At 48.8% G+C, this 21899-nt stretch overlaps 1 protein-coding gene across 1 annotated transcript in view; it reads right to left on the reverse strand.

Moving 5' to 3' along the window:
- The window catches only part of AGAP1 (ArfGAP with GTPase domain, ankyrin repeat and PH domain 1), a 611312-nt gene that overhangs the window by 523675 nt on the left and 65738 nt on the right, over positions 1 to 21899 (reverse strand). The gene's annotated exons all lie outside the window — the stretch shown is intronic.

The raw sequence follows: 21899 nt of genomic DNA on the forward strand, positions 1-21899 counted from the left end.
AGGGTCCAGCACTCTAGGCGTTGCCCCTGAGATCTCATTACCAGGACCAAGGGCTCCAGCTGACATAAATTATTTACTGCTGTCCTTGCCCTCTGATTATGCACACACATTAAATGCAACCAACGGGCATCTGAGCCCCACTTTAACCAGGCACCGCCTCCACGCCACAGGAGAGGTGCGATCAATTCACAAGCACCCCGAGATGAAAGGTGCTGGCATAAAATCTGTACACTCTCTCTTTCAGCACAGCAAACCTGCCCAAGCAGCAGATTACCTGGGCTTCACTGAGAAAAGAAAACATGTGAAACAATGAGCCATCTGGAAAACAAAGACCTGAAATTGCACTCAGATTACGATTACAAGTAGAAAATAAAGCATGTCTGATTGTTCTCCAGTGAGACTGCAGGCTGCAGACCAGAATGATTTTACATAATTATTAACATCAATATTGATGGAGGACTGCCTAGCAGGGAGGCCGCTGGGCTGGGTTTGTGACCGCAGCCTAGGATGTGGTCTCAACCCTTAAACCGTGCCCACAAGCATGCCAAACAGCAATGCTCCCAGTCACAGAACAGTGACCATCTGTTCCACAACTGGAACAGGGAGGGAAGGATTTCTTTGTCTCCTATGTACAGCTCTTTATATGAAAACTCCTACAAAGGTATAAATGAAAATCATTAATATCATTGACGAATGCTCTTTAAAGAAATGAAGACAGTTATATGAAATCTAGATTTTAGCAGAAACTCAAGGTTGTTTTTTTCTCTATGTAACGTTCCTCACAATTGGTTTGCTATCCTGCTTATCAATCAAAAGATCCAAGCCTCTCTGGGCTCCCTGCTCAGAGGACACATATGGAGAGGGATTCTCCAATGACACCACGTCTGTAATCTGCAGGCCTGGGCACCACAGGGAAGTACACGGGCATCACAAATCACCACCTCAAAGCAGGAATCAGAACCACCCACCCCATGTTACCACAGGTGTGTGCAAATGCAGACAAACCACTCCTCCAAAAATCAGCTCCTTAATGATAATTATTCATTATGAAACTAGGAAGGCTGCACTGAGGATGACCATGACTTTGAAATATTAACATCATTTTCTATTATATTCATTGGAGCATCCTGACCTCAAGGAGCTTGCAATCTGAAAGGGAGACTCTTCATCTCCAAGGAAAGTGTTATGCGGGCCAAAAGGGAGTCAAACCAAGACCACCTTTGCAGCTGCCTAAGAAGGTGCTCTGGCAAGACAGCATGGAAGTGGTAGTCCCTACACCGGGCGGGGGAACATTTCAACTGGCAAAATGAAGTGAGAGGTGGAGGACCCAGTGGGGCAGAGTCCTCTTCTCAGGGCAGCGTAAGGTCAACACACTAGCGCACCCAGGGAGCTGACTGGGCTACGGGGACACAGGCAGGCGGTCAGCAGGCTGCCGGAGGTCATGGTGCACAGTTTCAATGCAGAAGACGGTGCCTTGGGAAGAAAGCCAAGCCAACGTCAGTCAACCATCCCACCAGGTGGCTCTTCAGAGGGGCTGAAAAGGATCACAGGCAGGGGACAGCTGAAACAAAACTGGGCTACAGGAAAAGAATGAGAAGGTTGTGGGCAGGGGGTGGTGTCAAGGCAGGAAGCAGGGCCTGCAAGAGTTTTCTGAACCAGAGCACACCTGTGGCCCAGTCTTAGCGCACCTCCTCCCCAGCCCAGGGTCTCAGCTCCAGGTCAGGGAGCTCACAGGAGCGCAGGGCGTTTGAGGATGACGGGTCTGCACTGTGGATGTGTGCGGAAGCACTGTGCTATGGGCTGTATTGAGCTCTCCTGAAATTCGTATATTAAAGCTCTAATCCCCAATGCGATGGTATCTGAGGTGGGGTCTTTGGAAGGTAATTAGGGTTGGACAAGGTCATAAGGATGGGGCCCTCATGATGGGAATAGCACCCTTATAAAAAGAGATAGCAGAGAGCTGGCATGCTCTGCACCATGTGAGGATAGCAAGACAGTGGACATCTAGAAGCCAGGACAAGAGTCTCTCCAGAGCCCAACCGTGCCAGCACCTTGATCTTGGACTTCAGCCTCTAGAACTGTGAGAAAATGAATTTCTGTGGTTTAAGGCACCCAGCATCCGGTATTTTGTTACGGCGGCTCAAGCGGACAAATGCACGGTGGACTCCAAGATGACCAGGTATCAGGGCACAGCAGATCCTGCCTGGCCAACTAAGAAGCCAGAGCCGTGTTCGGTGCAGACTCAAGCAGGCACACAGGATGACTGTGGTTCCATCAGGCAGCAGTCAACACAGAGCAGAGGCCAGAAACCGGGCTGGAGCTTACTCCAAAGGTGGAGACAAGCCTGTCACCATACCTGTAACTAGGAGCTCAAAGTGCTGGCCCAGCACAGAGTCGGGACAAATGCAGGAAAAGCACTGCTGCTGACAACTTTACAATCATCCCACCCTAGCTAAATGGAGCTGTCGCCCAGTGCCAAACTGTCCCTGAGGAAGGAGACGTCAGGTGTTCCAAGGTGGCTGGCCGCTCACTCCCTGCACCCAGCCCAGTGACTTCACCTCATGCACCCGGCGAGCAAGACTCCATTTACCCACCTCTGAAACATGAAGCCACGAGTTGCGCCTTCAATCCTGCCAAGAGCCAAATATGCCCACAGCCTCCTGCTATACTTTCTGGCCTGTGAGATGGGAGCGAAAGTGGCCACATAACTTCTGAGCCAGAGCATGCAACGGCCAACAGAAGACCTCCAGGGCTCCTGTCCCTCCAGTACAGAACCAGGGACATTTACAATAAGGATGCTTCCCCAGCCCGGAACCTCAGGGCACTGAGACAGGCAGGAGTCCCTCTGCCATCCTCAGCACGCATGTAGGTCCGGGGTCAGAGCGAGGAGCAGGCCTTCTCTACCGAGAACTCAAGACGTGTAGGCTGCCTATGACCACAGCACACCCAGCCTGCCTTCCCCACACCCTCTCGTGCTTCTTCCACAGCCCAGCCCCTAGTTCTTACGCCTTGGAATCTCGAATGATCGTGCCCAGCAGACCTTGCTATTTTCTCCACCGGTTGTGGAGGCTTCCTGCTCATTCTGAAGCTCTCCGTGCCCCATGTCTCCATGTCCTCTGGCCATTTCAATAGGGACTTCTCATGCTAGGGGCTCAATTTCATTGTGTTCTCTTCCAAGCGCCACCAGTGGCCACGTCCGCTTTTCCTTATGTTCCCACGGCTTGTTTACGGTCATCATCAGTGATCAAGAAAAAGTGCTCAGAAAGCTGCCTCACCAGGACCTGGTCCCAAACTCTCCTGACCATCAAGAAAGAAAACTGCCAAAAATAAGGCAAGAATGAAACAAATTCACCAGTCCCCTGTGATAAGCACCCTTCCCAGTGACAAAGCTCTGTGCAAAAATGCAGAACTTGACCACTGCCTCCTTCCTCCCTCCATGATCTCTTAAATGTGCTCTTCTATGATTATTATTACTACTTCTACTACTATTATTCCCAGTACTATTGTTTGCATAGTTGGGGGTATTAGGGATTGGGGGGAAGTCAAGAACAAGCTGAAAGGTTTTATGGCCGAAGTTGGGTCATGCCAGCTCAAACCTTCAGACAATCTATTTGAATTTCACCCTCGTGCCCTGATCTCCAGGCCTCCGACAGACTGACCTCAAGGCCTGCCATCAGATATATTCCATGGAAAATCACTCCTCTCTCCCCTACTAAGAAAGTAAGGAGAAGAACAATTTTTTGGTTGGAAGCCAAGTAGCAGCAGGGCCTCTGGAATCCGGAGACCTCGTTCCTGTCTTGGCTCTGTTGTTTCCTGGGCCTGGGACCCCGGATGCATCCCCCAGTCTTGCAACCTCTCTGGACGTCATCAGCTCCCCGATGTCCTCCCATCCATTCAGAGGGTAGGGTTGGTCTCACTGGGAGAGGCAGAGGGTCCCAGCCCAATGCTGGGCCAGGGAGGCCGCTGCCGTGGGACCCGGGACCTGACCACCCACTCCCTGAGCATCTCCAGGTCTCCAGGGCCTGGAGCAGCTCCACCTCCTGAAGGCCCCACCCCATGGAATCCCAGCCAAGCCCTCTCAGCTGGTCTCCAACCAGCGGGTTTCCTCCCAGAGCCAGATCACACGGGGGTGGGGGGGAAGACACAATGGAATTTTACAGAATACGGCCACGGATCCAGCCTGCTCTGATTCTGACAGTCTCCAGCATGTTTGCCAACACACTTTCCCTGCAAGATGAAGAAGGGCTGCTAGACGTGGGCCAAGGAGAGAAGAGATGCTGAGGCTCCGCAAGGGGATGCTCCAGAGGCATGACTCTGTGAAGCCCAAAATGAAAAGTGAGTAAAGCTAAAAACGACCCAGTCAACATACAGACGATGCCAACCCGCCTACGCTCTGAGACAGGACGCTATGAAGTCGGGGTAAGCTCTTCAGCAGCCGCCTCGTGTCTGAGATACAGCAGGCACTCACTCACTCGAGGTACTTCCCAGTCAAAACTCGAAGATCTAGATGCATTTTTTTTGTCTAACATATTTTCAAAAGAATAATATTTGTTTTGGTAGAACACAACATCTAGATATTATCTATCCTTTTAAAAATCCTAAAATACTACTAAACGTCAAAGAATGTTCCCCGATAGTGACTTGGGGTCTGGGAATCCAAGCCTTCCACCAGCGCAGCAGTCTCCCACCCCGCTGCCCTTCCACCTCCAGGAGGCTGCCCTCGAGGCTGGCTTGCAGCTTCCCACACCCAAGCCTGCACTTAAAGTGCGATCCAGAGTCCTTGGTGGAGGCCCAAAGCTGTCCTCTTGTGTGTGCCAGCTGAAGGGGGCCTTACAAGGCTTGGGGTCTAGCCCCCTTCAGGTGACAGACAAGGTAAAGGCTGAGAAAGGTACCCCAAATCAATCTCCATCCTCTTAACAGTGGATACCCAGGCCAATGGGCTCCTGGCAAGGCTACCTGAAGTCAGAACAGCTCTCTTCCTGCCCTGGGCTCTGTGAGTTTGCTTGTTGCTGTGGGGAGTCCTAAAGGTAGGTTAATATTATTCTGTGTAATAGCTAGATTTCCACATAACTGCGAGATTGCATGAATATAAGGTAAAGTTTGATCCAAGTACACTGTTATTAGCACACAACGGAATATTAGAACCCAAGTACTAGTGGGCTAAATCATCCATTGAGCTTCAACAAAATGTCCCATTTCCCACCTAGGATTCCCCCGCATGGTCTAGGGGCAGCCCTGGGTCAGGGCAGGGAGGGGGGCTCTGGATTTGGAAACAAAGGAACTCACTGTGGTCCCACCTCTGCCACTTAACAGATCTGGGAACCATCCCTCACCCAGCTGACCCTGTTTTTTTGTCAGCGGGATGTAAACAATAATTTAATACCCATTTTTCTCACCTGACAGTCTCATGGGCCAGATGAGATAGTGTGTGTGAAAGAGGTTTGTAAACAGTTGCAAACAATTTTAATTTAAGGTAAGCAGCGCTTTTTTTTTTTTTTGAGAGGGAGTCTTGCTCGGCTCTGTCATCAGGCTGGAGCACAGTGGTGATCTCGGCTCACTGCAGCCTCTGCCTCAAGCAATTCCCCTGCCTCAGCCTCCCGAGTAGCTGGGACTGCAGGCGTGCGCCACCACGCCAGGCTAATTGTTTTGTATTTCAGTAGAGATGTGGTTTCGCCATGTCGGTCACACTGGTCTGGATTTCCTGACCCTCAGGTGATCCACCTGCCTCGGCCTCACAAAGCACTGGGATTAAAAGCGTGAGCCACTACACCAACAGGTTTGTAAACAACGGTAAACAATTATAATTTAAGGTAAACTGTGTTCCTTCTTTCTTTCAAGTTCTTGCACCAATGAATGCTTCTATGACTCAGGATTGGCTTTCGATTAATCGGTGACATGCAAGATTCATTCTGATGCCCAATCGCTTTTTTCAAAAAAGGTTCATTATGGATGTGATACTAGACATTCCAAACATACGCCCAGATGATGCTTTCACAGAAGTACTTCTTGGTCTCTGAATCGAGTAACTCATTCCTGCCACCCCAAACCCTCAAATCTACCAGAGGCTGGCTCCAGGGTGACGGATGTTCATCTCTGGCAAGCGGGTTTTGCTTTCCTTAAAAACAGATACGTGATCGGCTCTCAGCCGTCTGCTGCTGTGGAGAACAGAAGTCCTTTCTTCGGCCTCCTACATCACATTCACCAAGGAGTTAAAAAAGGGCAGCCGCAAACACATGTGAAGCAATGCCAAGAGTGATCAATGGAACGCAAGCCGCTGGCCAGAGCAGAGGCCTCACTTCTCACCTGTGAAAGGCCGGGGAAATGGCCGATCTTGGGAACCATGATTACTCAACACTGTTTACAAGAACTCTTCTCTGCAGACCTACAAACATGTTTGCTTGTTTTGTTATTTTCCTTATAAAACACATACTTATTGGAGAAAGTGTAGAAAATTCTTAAACAGTAGAAAGAAAAGCGCTGTAATTCCACCAGGCAAACAAATCTTAGTGTCTGCAGACAGCATTAAGCAACCAGAGTGCCGTTCACCACCACGCTGCAGCCGAGGGAGGAGGGTGTGCGTGCCGCGTCACCATGGCAACACAGGGCGTACACCGCGTCCTCTATACTCATCGGATCTGCGCTGAAATTCTAGAGTCATTGACTAATTGCTGGTTGAGAACAAATGTTAGACAACAAAAATGTGCTGACCGGGTACAGCTGGCAATTTTTACAAAAGCAGCCTCTTCAAAGACCTCCCTGTTTCTGATGGAGAATGAGTCTAAAACGCTTAAATTTTTGTATGTGTGCCTGCATTTCTTCAATGTCGCTTTCCTTCTGGTCTCCCTTAGGGTGTCTTGAATAATTGGTGTTTCCATCCGTTAGGGACCCACACTTGTCTTGGCAACAAGGTAGGGAGAAGATAAGTGATGCCAGGATACAACTGGTGGGTACCAGATAATGCCGTGCTGCACGACAAGCTGGAAGGGCCGGCATCGTCTGGTGAAGAACAGATTTTAGGATTAGCTAGAATCTTCACATGTGGCAAAATTCTGCTCTCTGGATGTCAGTTGTGCAGCCTTGGGGTGGTTACAAACTCCCTGAGCCTGGCTTTCCTCATCTGTAAAATGGGGATAATAAGAATAATAATATAAATGAAGATGAGGGGTGTGAAATGCAAAACAGCACAGCTCCCGGAACGCGGAAAGCACTCAATTATTATTTATTACTTATTACCACTTATTTATTACTATTAAATGTTATCTGTCAAAAGAAACATGAGGCTGGGCGCAGTGGCTCACGCCTGTAATCCCAGCACCTTGGGAGGCCGAGGCAGGCAGATCGCTTGATTGAGGTCAGGAGTTGGAGACCAGCCTGGCCAACATGGTGAAACCTGTCTCTACTAAAAATACAAAAATTAGCTGGGCATGGTGGCGCCCGCCTGTGGCCGGCTACTTGGGAGGCTGAGGCATGAGAATCACTTGAACCCGGGAGACGGAAGTTGCAGTAAGCCGAGATGGCGCCACTGCCCTCCAGCCTGGGGGACAGAGCGAGACTCGTCTCAAAAAAATAAAAAATAAAAATAAAAAAGCAGCATGAAAGTGCAACCAAAAGGAACTGGCATAAAGAGGACAGTAACAAGCACTTGTTTTTTGAGGCAGGGTCTCGCTTTGTTGCCCATGCTGAAGTGCACTGGCATAATCATGGTTCATCGCAGCCTCAACCTCCCAGGCTCAAAGGATCCTCCTGCCTCAGCCTCCTGAGTAGCTGGCACTATAGGTGCACACCACCATGTTCAGCTAATTTAAAAAATTTTTTTTGTATAGATGGGGTCTCACTATGTTACCCAGGCTGGTCTCAGAGCAGCAATCCTTCCACCTTGGCTTCCCAAAGTGCCGGTATTACAGGCAAGCGCCACGCTACTCTTTTTATATATGCCAGTGGGAGGAATGATACATCTGAACTAATTTTTCTTTTAATTCCATTCCTGATGCCAGGTTCTGAAATATGCCTCAATTCTGATACATTTATCTTAAAAGAAAAAAAATGAGCAAATTAATCACATGGCTGGAGAGCTTCTAGCAAGATCCAGCTGCTCCATAACAGTTTTTTCATTCTTCATCTCAGGGATGCTCGAAGAAACCAGAGTCACCAGTGTGTCATTCTGATGGGTGGGTGCCTGTGCCAAGACGGCAACTTGCAGACAGTCAACCAACTCGATGGATGCATTCCTTTCTGACAAATGTGGTAAGACCCACCTAACTGACGACCAAGAATTCCAGTGCTCAAATTCCCCATGAGATATTTCATAGCCAAAACATTTACAAGCAGGACTTCACAGATATGAGAGGAGAAAATACTTCACACATGGAGAGACACTCACCGTCAAAAGAAAAAGATAAAAAGCCACTTGTTTGAAAAACAAATCACTGAGAGTTGCCTATTTACGGCACTGAACATAACTTTCATACCCAAAACAGAAAGTATCTAACTAAAGAATTGCATTTCTTGGTGTATGCTACAGTTTCTTAAAGCATTTGCTCTATGACTTTCATACTGCTCCTAGCACCTGAACTGTGTAGCTATTCATTCTACATTAAGCCATTCAGTAAATAATGTATTGAGCACTACGAAGCACCCATTCTGATCTCGGTGTTCGGCACACATCTGTACGCTCTGGGAGCTCACAGTTCCGCAGTGGTGCACAGACAAGAAAACAAATACAGTAAGCGCCTTAGTCCGTTTTTCATGCTACTGATAAACACACACCCTAGGCTGGGTAATTTATAAAGAAAAAGAGGTTTAATGGACTCACAGTCCCAAGTGGCTGGGGAGGCCTCACAATCGTGGCGGAAAGTGAAAGGCGCATCTTACATGGCAGGAAAGAGAGAAATGAGAGCCAAGCAAAAGGGGTTTCCCTTTATAAAACCATCAGATCTCATGAGAACAGTATGGGGCAACTGCCCCCATGATTCAGTTATCCCCCACTGGGTCCCTCCCACACCATGTGGGAATTATGGAAGCCACAATTCAAGATGAGATTTGGGTGGGGACACAGCCAACCTGTATCAGTAAGAAATGTGTCCTATGGACCAGACACGGTGGCTCACGCCTGTAATCCCAGCACTTTGGGAGGCTGAGGCGGGCGGATTGTCTGAGGTCAGGAGTTCAAGACCTGTCTGACCAATATGGTGAAACCCCTTCTCTACTAAAAATACAAAAATTAGCCAGGTGTGGTGGCAAGTGCTTGTAATCCCAGCTGTTCAGGAGGCTGAGGCACAAGAATCATTTGAAGCCAGGAGGCGGCAGTTGCAGTGAGCTGAGATCACGCCACTGCACTCCAGCCTGGGTGACTGGGTGACTGGGTGACTAGGCGAGATTCCATCTCAAAAAAAGAAAAAGAAATGTGTCCGATGCAGATAACTGCTACGGAAAATGGAAACAAGACAAGAGGAACTGTGGAGGTGGAGGAAACACGCACTGTTAGGCTGAACGGGACGGCCACACTGAGAAGCTGAGGTCTGAGCAAAGGCTTGAAGGAAGGGCAAAATGCAGGAAGAGGAAGGGCACTCAGGCAGAGGGCACGGCTGGTGCAAAGGCCCTGGGGCTAGTGTGCTAGAGGAACGGCAGGGACTGAGTGTGGCTGGAGTGGAGGGAATGAGGGTGAGCCTGGTGGGCAAAGAGGTAGCAGGGAAAGAAGGCCAACCAGGGGTTAACAAAGTTCCACTGCCAAGGGCCAGACAGTAGACAGTTTAGGTCTTGTGGACCAAGAGACAAAATCGAGGGAATTATGTAGGTCTCGTCACAACTACTGAATTCTGCCGATGTCACATGAAAGCAGCCACAGATAACATTTGAGCAAACAGGCATGGCTATGACCCAACACGGCTTTATTTGTGCTCACTGAAATACGAATTTCATATCATTGTCATGCACCACAAATTATTCTTTTGATTTCTTTCCCCAACTACTTAAAACCACAGCAACTGTACTGAGCTAGAAAGCCATACAGAAGCAGGTGGCAGCAGTTTGCCAGCGCCTGCTCTGGGGCCCTATGGGCCATAGTAAGGACATTGGTGTTTATCCTGAGTATTTCGGAGAGCCGCTGCAGGTGTGAGGCCCAGGAGTAATGTGACTGGACTTGGGTTTTAGGGGTCACCCTGGAGTCTCCTTTGAGAATGGACATTTTGGGTTGGGGCACAGAGGTCAGCTAAGAGGTTACTGCAGTGACCTGGGTGACATGGTGGCTGGATTGTGTTGAACCTCCAGGGTGACTGTACCAGAAACAGGGCCTGTTGGGAAGTAATTAACTTTTAAAGAGGTTGCCCAGGTTGGCCTCCAGAGATCTTCCCGCCTCAGCACTGGGATCACCAGTGTGAGCCCCCACACCTGGCTCCACGGACTGGTGATATGTTTTGGCTGTGTCTCCACCCAAATCTCGTCTTGAATTGTAGCTCCCACAATTCGCATGTGTCATGGGAGGGACCCAGTAGGAGGTTACTGAATCATGGGGCTGGTTTCCCCTATACTGTTCTGTGGTAGTAAATAAATCTCACAGGATCTGATGGTTTTATAAACAGGAGTTCCCCTGCCCAAGCTCTCTGGCCTGCTGCCGTGTGAGATGTGACTTTGCTCCTCATTCACCTTCCGCTATCACAGGATCTGACGGTTTTATAAACAGGAGTTCCCCTGCACAAGCTCTCTGGCCTGCTGCCGTGTGAGACGTGACTTTGCTCCTCATTCACCTTCCGCTATGACTGTGCGGCCTCCCCAGCCATGTGGAACTGTGAGTCCGTTAAATCTCTTTCCTTTATAAATTACCCAGTCACAGGTATGTCTTTATCAGAAGCGTGAGAACAGACTAATACAACTGGTGTTCTTATAACAAGAGGAAGAGACAGCAAACCTGTCTCCATCTCCTTCTCCTTCCCTCCTCGCCTCTCTCCCCTCCGCCAAGCACAGAGAGGACGCAGTAAGGAGGAACGATATATCTGCAAGCCAGAAAGAGGGGCCCCTCCAGAAACGCCACCTTGACCTTGGATTTTCAACTTCTGCAACTATGAGCAAATACACTTCTGTTCAGCCACACACTCTGTGGTCTCTGTCGTTGACAGCCCAAGCTGACTAAGACAGCGGCATCCAGCGGAGGTGGGCAGCGGGCCGGACCCTGCAGGTACTGGGGCAGTGGCGTTTCTCAGCTGGGCTGGATACAGAAGGCAGTGAGAAGAGGAGAGGCGTTACCAGGACTCTGAGGTCTGGGGCCAGAACAAGCCGTAAAAACAAAGTGAGCACCAGCTGAGATGGGGAGGCTGCAGGTGAAACAATGGTGGGTATGATGGTTCACACTGAGTGTCAACCTGACTGGATTGAAAGATGCAAAGTATTGATCCTGGGCGTGCCTGGGAGGGTGTTGCCAAAGGAGATTAACATTTGAGTCGGGCTGGGAAAGGCAGACCCACCCTTAATCTGGATGGGCACCATCTAATCAGCTGCCAGCAAATACAAAGCAGGCAGAAAAACATGAATAGGCGAGACTGGCTGAGCCTCCCAGCGTACATCTTTGTCTCGTGCTGGATGCTTCCTGCCCTCGAACATCGGACTCCCAAGTTCTTCAGCTTTGGGACTAGGACTGGCTTCCTCGCTCCTCAGCTTGCCGACAGGCTATTGTGGGACCTTGTGATCACGTGAGTTAATACTCCTTAATAAACTCCCCTTTATTATGTATCTGTCCTACTGGTTCCATCCCTCTAGAGAATCCTAACACAGCGGGATGCTGGGAGTCTTAACGAGGGGGTACCTACAGGCGTATGGGGGTTTACAGAGCAGTGGGTGGGTAAGAGGAGGGCTTCAGGTGAGGGCTCCCTGAGCTTGAGTTGCTACTGAGTGTTTCCAGCACGGTCCATGAAGGCTGAAAAGGTAGTGCCAACACTTCTCTTAGGAGCAGCCCCCTGGAAGCAGGCACATTGATCGTCTGTGGGGTAAACAGAGGCCATAAATCATCCGAATTAGATCATCAGCTCTGGTCCTGCTGCCAGATGAGCTACAGACTATTTCCAGTGTCAGCTTTTTGGATTTTTGGATAAGGGACTTGAACCTATAATTACTGAGTAAATAACAGCTACGAGAGAGGAAGAAAGGCTGGGATGGAGAGAGGGGCTCCCAGAGGCTGTTTCCATTCCCCGAAGTTGGCACCCGGAAGTTTCCTGTGGCTGCAGTTTGCACCTACTCGTCTTTAAAGTTGTCTGGAAGAATTGCCTGTTTTCAAATCACAGTATAACCTCCATCCTGAACACAGGCACCTCCCTGAGTCAGTTTCTCAGAAATTATTTTCCTCATCCTTCAGGGCTCCACGTCGTGGGTACTGGCACTGCCTCCACCAGGGGCGACTGATCGCACCATCGCATCCCAGGATCCCTGCTCATCTTCCCAGCCCTGGGGCAGGTGCTCTCTCTGAACCTGGAGGGGAAAAGCCCTCGGTCGTTGAATCTGCCTAGAAAGCCAGCGATCAGGTGGCATCAAGTGGGGCCCAGGAAGGGCACTGGCGGAAGTGACACTGGGCAAGTGACCCGCAGGATTCCCTCTGAAGGACGAGAACAGGCTCTACCACCCACTCCCGGGAGGTTCTGGAGGCACGTGGGCCATGGCAGGGGATCCACAGTTCTGTGCAATTGTCCAAGGCAGAGTGACCATTCTGGACAAATTCTGATTTCGTGGGGGCTTTTTATAAACTTATTTTTGTGGCCATGGAATAAAGAGTAAGAGAGCTTTGCAGTCATTTCCCACATCACACATAACTGCCCTCTGCATGCGGCTAATTCATACGTCCTCCTGGGTCATCCAGAGCCCACCCTGCAGCACCCACTTCCCCAGCCTCCTCGACACCTGCCACACCTTCTCCAACACCAGACTCCTCCTGGGCAAAATTGGGGCAGGAAGGAAGCACACCGCCACCCAACACACAGTGAAAACGTACTCCTGCCGACATGCCCTCGGCCACTGAAATGAACAGCTGTGTGGGTTCTCACAGTATTTGTGGAAGGGACTGGCTGCGCAACCCGGGGTGCTTTCCACAAGCAGCTAGAAATGTCCTTTCTGGCGTCAAGTAAGTTCTCCATGAGGAAAACAGAAGCAGCATCTCAAACGGACTTACTGCCAGCATCTGAAGGCATGCGAGTAAATAAACGCATTCCTACCTGCTCCGAGGACAGCAGTGAGCCCATCTGTGTACACCACCACACAGGGAAATGTCAACAAGAGGAAGACAGGCTCCCACTCATCCACCCAACCAAATATTTAAAGCAGCTGAGTCCATCCACAGCCCTAAATATTTAGATCAGTGAATAAAGAACTCGTTTCTCATGTGCTTTTCAAATAAAGCCATTGCTCGAGTACACACAGCAAGTGAGAGGGGAATGAAGCAAGCCCCAGCTCTTCTCTGACCATCAGTGAGAAGTAACCAACCACCTCTCTCTGCCAGGGGATCTTGGGTTCACCAAGGGACAGCAGCGCTCTAAGGACAATGAGGACTCTCCCGTGTGACCTGGACCACCACACTCACCTGCCCAAAGAAGCACCAATTTCAGAGCTCTCAGCTCCCGGATGTGAGGAAATGGCTCCTGACTTCGCCCAGGATAAAGCCCCAACTCCTCAACTTGCACTGATACCCTCCCTTCAGATCAGCAGAGTCATATCTGCATGCGGTGACCTCCCACCCTCCCCACCCACCAAGCCCCATCACCTGCCTGGGCTCTGAATTTAATTTACAAGGAGCCCTTTGCTCACATCCTTAATCAAGGGCTCCCCATTCCTATGGTTCTTTCTGTTCAAATGCAAGGTCTCATTGCCAAATCAAGGTTTCCTAGAACTGTACTTCTTAAACGTGGTACCTTGTCCTTCATGGACAATACACAGAAAGTGAGAACAGATCAACACCCCCCTGGAAGCACCTATTGTGGGACCTTGTGATCGTGTGAGTTAATACTACTCAATAAACACACATCTGTGTGTGTGTGTGTGTCTGTGTGTATGTATAATATACTACTCAATAAAGGCATATATACGTGTGCGTGTATATAATATACTACTCAATAAACATGTGTGATATATGACATATAGGATATACACATATATCATACAGGATATACGTATATATACCCATATATAGGATATATCGTACATTATACATATTGGATATATAGCCTATATATCACACACACACACATCCTATTAGTTCTGTCCCTCTAGAGAACCCTAATACAGTGGGGGTGTACTGAGGAAGGTTTCCCAAAAAGGTGGTCAGCAGACCTGGTTTCAACAATCTTCAGGGGTGATGTATGTTTTTAAATGGGTTTTCATTTTGAATAAAATCTAAAATAAATTATCTTAAAAAATAAGGACTTTGCCATGAGTCTGGCTGAGGTAGTGGGACTAAGATGTTCCGCTGTGCACCAAACACACAGCCCTGGGCCACCATGCTGAGTGGCACAGTCAGCACCAGAGGGACGACTCCCTCACAGCAAAAACGCATCATCTGTACATTCAACATAAAGCAGCTCCTTTTCACATCTTTGCATTTAATTTGGCAATCCTGAGTTTATACTTGAGTAATCCCAGGACGATGAGTAAAAGAAAGTTAAAATTTGTTTCATGTCACCCAGTAAGTCCTCACTTCACGTCACCAATAGGTTCCTGGAAACAGCAACTTTAAATGAGACGACGTACAATGCAACCAAGTTTCCCATAGGCTTATTTGATATAAACAAGAGTTAAGCTCCTATGGCTTATTTCTGGTCAGAAAAATATCGCCAAACGTCTAAATAAACACCAAAGCACTTCTAATATTAAACACTGCAATAAATGTGAGCCTACATACATGTAAGAAAGATTAGTAAAAATAAGTAAAACAACTATTGACCCAATTACTCTAGTTCAGGGTGGTGGGTGGCTGGAGCCTGTCCCAGCAGCTCAGTGGGGGCCGGCAAGAACCAGGGCGCTGGCCAGGGCGCTGTTCCATCACTGGGCCACTCACACATGCCCACACTCACTCAGACTGGGACGCTGTAGACATGTCATTCACCTTTGTGCACAGCTTTGGGACGTCGACAGAAACTGGAGGACCCAAAGGAAACACGGGACAACATGCACGCTCCACACAGACGGGGCCCCAGCAGGAATCCATTTTTTTTCATCATCAGCATTAGAACAAATCCATGTTATTCGAGGGTGTGCTGCACATTTTTGGGTAACCCAAAAATAACAACAGTATCAATTGTGCAGTGAGGTGGTTACAATGTTCTCCTTTACAAGCAGTCTGGACAGTTACTTACAGCTGGAGACACTCCTCAGGGTCAACTAATCTAAAGCTCAGGAGACAGAGGAAAAGGAAAGGAAATGATGGAAAGACTGGCCAAGCAAGGGGTGCTTGCTGGGTGGCCAAGGTGTGTGGCCCTGGAGGGGCCAAGGCCCTGCACAAAGGGATGTGTGTGACAGAGGACAAAGCAAACCCCGTCCTCATCTCTGGGAGCTGTGCTTGCAGAGAGAAGGTGGCCCTGAGCACACAACACTCACTCCCAATCTTCTCCACGTGTCCTGAACACCTCCGGTACCCCCAGCTCTGCCCTGGAGGCTGGCAACAAGGGTGACAACACTGAATCACAGGACACCCCTACCTTTGGTGGTTGAAGGGGCATCTTTCCAAATAGAAGAACTCTGGAGCTGGAGTCTGGAACCTTGACTCTTTTTGTTTTTTGTTTTTTTGACCAAGTGAGGTTCATTCCTAAAACGCAAAATTGGCTTAAATTTTTTTTTTATTATACTTCAAGTTCTAGGGTACATGTGCACAACGTGCAGGTTTGTTACATATGTATACATGTGCCATGTTGGTGTGCTTTCAATCTCCATTCCCTTAATCTGGCTGTGATGAGTCAGCCGGGGTTGCTGTCACAAAGACAGAGGCACTTCCACAACACACATTTACCTCCCACCGTTCCGGCAGCTGGAAGTCCAAGCTCAAGGTACTGGTCAGTTCAGTTCCTGGTGAGGCCTCTTCCCGCAGAAGCCGTATCTCCTCATGATGTCCTCACAGGGTACAGACCAAGCACTCCTGAGGGGCATTCATGCCACCACGAGGGGTCCACCCCCGTGACCTAACACCTCCCACAGACCCCATCTCCTAACACCATCCCACTGCAGGGTGGGGCTTCAACATGCAAATGCGAGGTGGGACACAATTTAGCCCACAACCCCAGCCTTAGGAAACATCATTGGTTTTCTCATCTTTAGGACTGGGGCATAAGAGAGGAAGAGTGGAAGCTGATTGACCTCCGAGGTTTCTTTTCTATCTAAAAGTCTGTCGTTCTAAAATAAATTTAACAATGTCTTCTTAAGTAATCACATCAGATACAGCCACACGATGACAGAGCACCTGCAGTCAGGAACCTGGGAGGGGGCTCTCCAACTCTGCCTGCCTCTCCCCAGACCAGGGACCAGCAGCCGGGGCGCTACCTGCTGCTCACCAGAAACACAGACCCTCAGGCCCACCCTGCCTTGCTGAATCCAAATCTGCAGGTAACAAGGTCCCAAGGTGACTCCAGGCACACAGGAGTCTGAGCAGCTGAAGTAAGTCTCTGGATGCCCCTCCCAGGTAGACTCCCGTCCTCAAGGTCCGTGGGGCTGCAGTCTGAGACTCTATTTCCTCATACCACTGTAGGGCCCCACGGGCATCTGGATAGCTTCACCTGTCTAGTTTGAGCATCTGTTAAATAAGAGTGAATATACATCCATGGCCAGATTCTGACTCCGTTTAATCTTAATCGCCTTAGATGGAGTTGGGAATGTTCACAGTGTTCATGGACAGCTGTGCCACTGACACTTGACATGAAGTTAGAGCGAAGGCTGCGCTTATCAGTGATTTCCATGGAAAGATGGCATCACTCTGTTAGGAGCACAGCAGGCTCTTAGGGCACACAATTTCACAGGGCTGCGATTTTCACAGCCACTTCCAAGACCATAGCTTCTAACATCAGAAACATCTGCCGGGTCCCTGTACACAGTACACAAAGTAACACATCACTGCTTCATTCGGAGACGAAACACTTTGACCTTGTCCTTCTCCATCACAGTTTAAGAAGCTGCCCTAGTTTATGCTGATTTATTCTTAAACAGTTCTTAGCAAGGCAAGTAAATGTATAATTTTTTTTAATTTTCAAAGACAAGTGAAACTTTCTCAAATAGACTTTGCCACCTCATATCGCTATCAACTGCTAGTTTTTGTTAATTTCACATCAATCGTCAGCTACAAATATTTGTGCCATATCAGCAGGGGATTTATTAGTGAGCAAGCTTTAGCGACGCATCTGCACAAACACCAAGTGTGAGGGACAGTTTGTTTATGCATCTCACTCCCTCCACCTGCTGGCGGCTGCTGGAAATGAGTCCCCCAAAACTCCAGGCTTCGGTTTGTACCAAGTGGCACCGACAAACCGACCTAGTACTGCTTTACTTAGCTACAAGTAACAGCATAATTGAAAGTGTTATACATGTTTTTCAGAACAAAAACACAGGAGCAGGCACATTAAGGCAGCAGCAGGCCCAGGAGTGAGAGTAAGGTGAGTTCTGGACTTCAGCCACACTTACTTCCCGAGAATGTATTTCAGTGTCCACTGGACCTACGCGCTTCGGGTCAGTTTCACGGTTTCTGGCCCCTCGGGGGTGTGCTCCCCAGAAAGCCTGTCTTTCTAAGAGTCAGCTGCCAACGCTGGTGAGAAGTCCAGGAACTGTTTCCAGGCATCAAAATCATGTTGGCCAGATCCCTTACAAACCCTCAGTTTCCCTCCCCTTCCCCCGGAGGCTGGGCTGTACCTACTCCTCTCCCAAGCCCTCTGAGTCAAGGCTGCCCCTTATTCTCTGAAACCCCCTTTCTGGAACAAACACTGGAGTTCTTCAGGTCTGCAATAGGCCCCTCTGGCTCCACACCTGCCTCACCTGGGCCATTCCATCCTTATGCCGGGAGGCGCCCCTCTCCTCCTTGCCACTGCCAACCTGGTGCTCTGGCTCTAGCTACCTCCTCTAGATAGCAGCAGATGAAATTTTCCTTAAAAAATATGTTGATACTCTTATTTATATCATTAAACAAAAAACAAACCAAAAAAAAAAACAATAGCAATCTGGGCCGGGTGCAGTGGCTCACGACTATAATCCCAGCACTCTGGGAGGCCGAGGCAGGTAGATCACTTGAGGCCAGGCGTTCGAGACCAGCCTGGCCAACACAGTGAAACGCGGTCTTTACTAAAAATAAAAAAAAAAAAAAAATTAGCTGGGTGTGGTGGCATGCATCTGTAATCCCTGCTACTTGGGAGGCCAAGGCAGGAGAATTGCTTGAACCCAGGAGATAGAGGTTGCAGTGAGCCAAGATCACGCCACTGCACACCAGCCTGGGTAACAGAGCAAGACTTCTTTCAAAACAAACAAACAAAAAAACCCAGCAATCTGGAAAACTCCGCATCATATTGTCAATTCTTTAAAATTGATAAATGTCATGAAATGCTGAACACAGTGCCTGGCTCACAGAGATGCTCTACCCATCAGAGGAAGGAAGGACAGAAGAAAGGAAGCCAAAAGGAAACTATCATTTACAAAGAACAGCAAGAGACAGAAAATTATTCCTCCTCTCAAGCAAGAAAGGACCGTACAGGGGAGGAGACGCTACCTCTGATCCTCATTTTGTTTTTCAGGTTCGATAATAAAACTAATATTTAAATACGAAAAAAAAAAAAAAACCCAGAATGCCTATTTGCTACAGATACTAGAATCTTCCTAGTCACCAGAAGGGGGCAGCATTTTAAAGGCCATGTAAAAACTGTTTATTCTGTCTCTAGAGTAAGAAGCTCAAGTACTAAAAGTCTATTTGAAAAGCAAACGCCTATCAGAGTCTATTTAACATCTCAATCTCCACTTCCTTAATACCACTTGAAAACTATCCTTACTACATGTGCACCTGTGATGATTAAATAAAAATGTTCATTAAACTTACGTATACTCTTAAATTCACCTTAGAATTTGATTCATTTTTTTTTTTTTCCTTCTCTTCTTTTTCCTTTTGAAACAGGGTCTTGCTCTGTCCCCCAGGCTGGAGTTCAGTGGCACAATCATGGCTCACTGTAGCCTTGAACTCCTGGGCTCAAGTGATCCTCCTACCTCAGCCTCCCAAGTAGCTGGGACTACAGATGCTCACCATCATGCCCAGCTAATTTTTGATTTTTTTTTTTTTTTTTTTTTTTTTTTTTTTAGAGATGTTGGTCTCATTATGTTGCCCGGGCTGGTCTTGAACTCCAGGCCTCATGCAATCCTCCCATCTTGGCCTCCCAAAGTGCTGGGATTACGGGAATGAGCCACTGAGCCTGGTCCTTTTCACTTAATTAGCTGTAGTACTCCACAATTTGAATACACATTTTTGAAAACCTCAAAGCCAAAACACACAGTAGATATATTTATGTATGTATATACCCAGAAAACATATTTATGTTGTAGAGTTGGCAGGCATCATTTGCTTAAATGAAGCAAAAACCTTGAAGGTTTTAACAGTTCCTCAGAAACATTTAACCTGTAAATCAAGCAGGAAAAAGTACTGTAATCTGAAACAATTAAAATTAGACTCTGTCCTCCCCACCTAAAAACACTTACTAATATCACCGTAACTCATCCTGAAATAAATTTTAAGCCTTTGCTTTTGAAATCAGGTTGTTCTGTTCCACTTTTGTTTCCTAAGCTCTGTCTTGGGTCTCTGGGGTAACACCATCCCTCCAGGTAAGAGCCCATTTACGCAATCCAACTATCACCCGTGAGCTGCACGACAGAATCTTCTGGAGAGCTCAGGAAAAGCTGCCCGTCTGAATGCCAGCTTGGGAGCCACAGGCGATTCCGATTTACATCTCAGGTTGAGGGTGGATGACATCAGTAAGGATTATAGGCTCACAGCCTGCACCCCTCTCCCTTACTTCCAAGCCCTCTCTCACCGGGTCAGGTGAACAGGGCCTTCAGCAGGTCAGGGTCACCTAAGGCTCATTTCAGACGCTCAGCGGCCCTCCAGGCCACCCTCTCCACCACCTGATCATCCTTAACTGAAGCTGTCAGACGGCCTATCCTTATTTTGAGATGCCAAGTGTCTCCCTGAGACGCCAGTGTTCCTGGAAACTGTGCAGAAGGTGATCCCCACCCCATCTTCCATTTCCCAAGGGGTGCTCTCTTCTGCAGATGAGCAGCCACCCAGCACCCTCACCCTGCAAGGGCACAGCTTTAGCCATCACGTCCCCAGGCAACCTCGGCCAGACACAGGCTTTGGGACTGAACCCTAAGATGCACCCATATTCCATGTGCAACATCAAGCGGTACTGAGGTCTCACCTCCCTGCCTTGACTCTGACATGGTTACTTCAGTTCAACATGCCTTCCGTGAAGCCAGCTTGGAATCTGCTCAAACCCACGAGAAAGGAAGGCTTGATTGGCTGATTCCTTAGGGAGAATCTCCGAGAGCTCATGCCACCAGCAGCAAGCCCGCAGTGAGCCCTAAAGGTGCCTGTCCTGGAGCCCAGCCCTCCAAAACCCTGGAAAGGCGAGGTCTTCTTGTGGTTCAAAGCTCCTTCACCATCTTGCTCACTGCCCCCAGAACATGGCTCATCTACTCCTCCTTCTGGAGTATGGTGCCCAGAATTAAATGCAGCATCCAGGTGGCCAGGGCAGTGGAGGAGGAGCCTCCTCGGCTGCAGAGCAGGGATACTGAGCACAGCTCCTGGCCTCTGGTCACCCTCCCTCCCCAGGCCTTCCTGGCCACAGGGCGCTGTCCAGCCAAGCCTGGGCCCCTGTGAACCAGTGCCACTTCAATATATGACTGCATGAGTCTGTTCTTGCATTGTTATAAAGGAATGCCCGAGGCTGGGTAATTTATAAAGAAAGAGGTTTATTTTGGCTCATGGTCCTGAAGGCCATACAGGAAGCTGGTAGCAGCATCTGCTCTTGCTGAGGGCCTCCCAGAGCTTCCAATCATGTGGGAAGGGGAAGGGGGAGCAGGGACGTCACATGGCAAGAGAGGAGCGAGAGAGAGAAGGGGGGGTTACCAGGCTCTTTTAAACAATCAAGTCTCTTGGCATCTAATACTGTATATTGTTTTGTAAAGGAAAATTAAAAACAAAACAAAACAGATCTCTCATGAACTATCAGAGCAAGAATTCACTCACTGCCAAGGGGGTGGTGCTAAGACATTCATGAAGGATTCACCCCCATGACCCAAGCACCTGCACCAGGCCTCACTTCCAACACTGGAGATCACATTTCAAGGTGAGATTTGGAGGAGAAAATCATCCAAACCACATCAGTGACATCAGGCTGAAGAGGCCGTGGCTCATCCCAGACTCGAGGTCAAACAGCTGACTGCAGCCTGGGGCACATTTGCCTCTGCGGAGTCAACATCACACCAAGAGAAGGAGGGATTAGGTCTCTAAACCCAAATCCGTGTGCCTTTGCTGCGCATTCTGGCCAGGGCCACCGCGTTTCAGACCCCAGACCCGGGCGGCACACTGCTTCCCACTCCACTCCTCCTCCATTCAGTCAATTCATTCCTTCGCTGTTTACAGAATTTAAAAAACAGGGCCAGGAGCAGTGGCTCACGCCTGTAATCCCGACACTTTGGGAGGCTCAGGTGGGCATGTCACCTGAGTCCAGGAATTCAAGATCAGCCTGGCCAACATGGCAAAACCCCATCTCTACTAAAAATGCAAAAATTAGCTGGGCGTGGTGGTGGGCGCCTGTAATCCCAGCTATTCGGGAGGCTGAGGCACAAGAATCGCTTGAACCCAGAAGACAGAGGTTGCAGTGAACCAAGATCGCCCCACTGCACTCCAGCCTGGGCAA

This window comes from Colobus angolensis, unplaced genomic scaffold, assembly GCF_000951035.1.
Source record: "Colobus angolensis palliatus isolate OR3802 unplaced genomic scaffold, Cang.pa_1.0 Scaffold82, whole genome shotgun sequence".
Taxonomy (NCBI): domain Eukaryota; kingdom Metazoa; phylum Chordata; class Mammalia; order Primates; family Cercopithecidae; genus Colobus; species Colobus angolensis.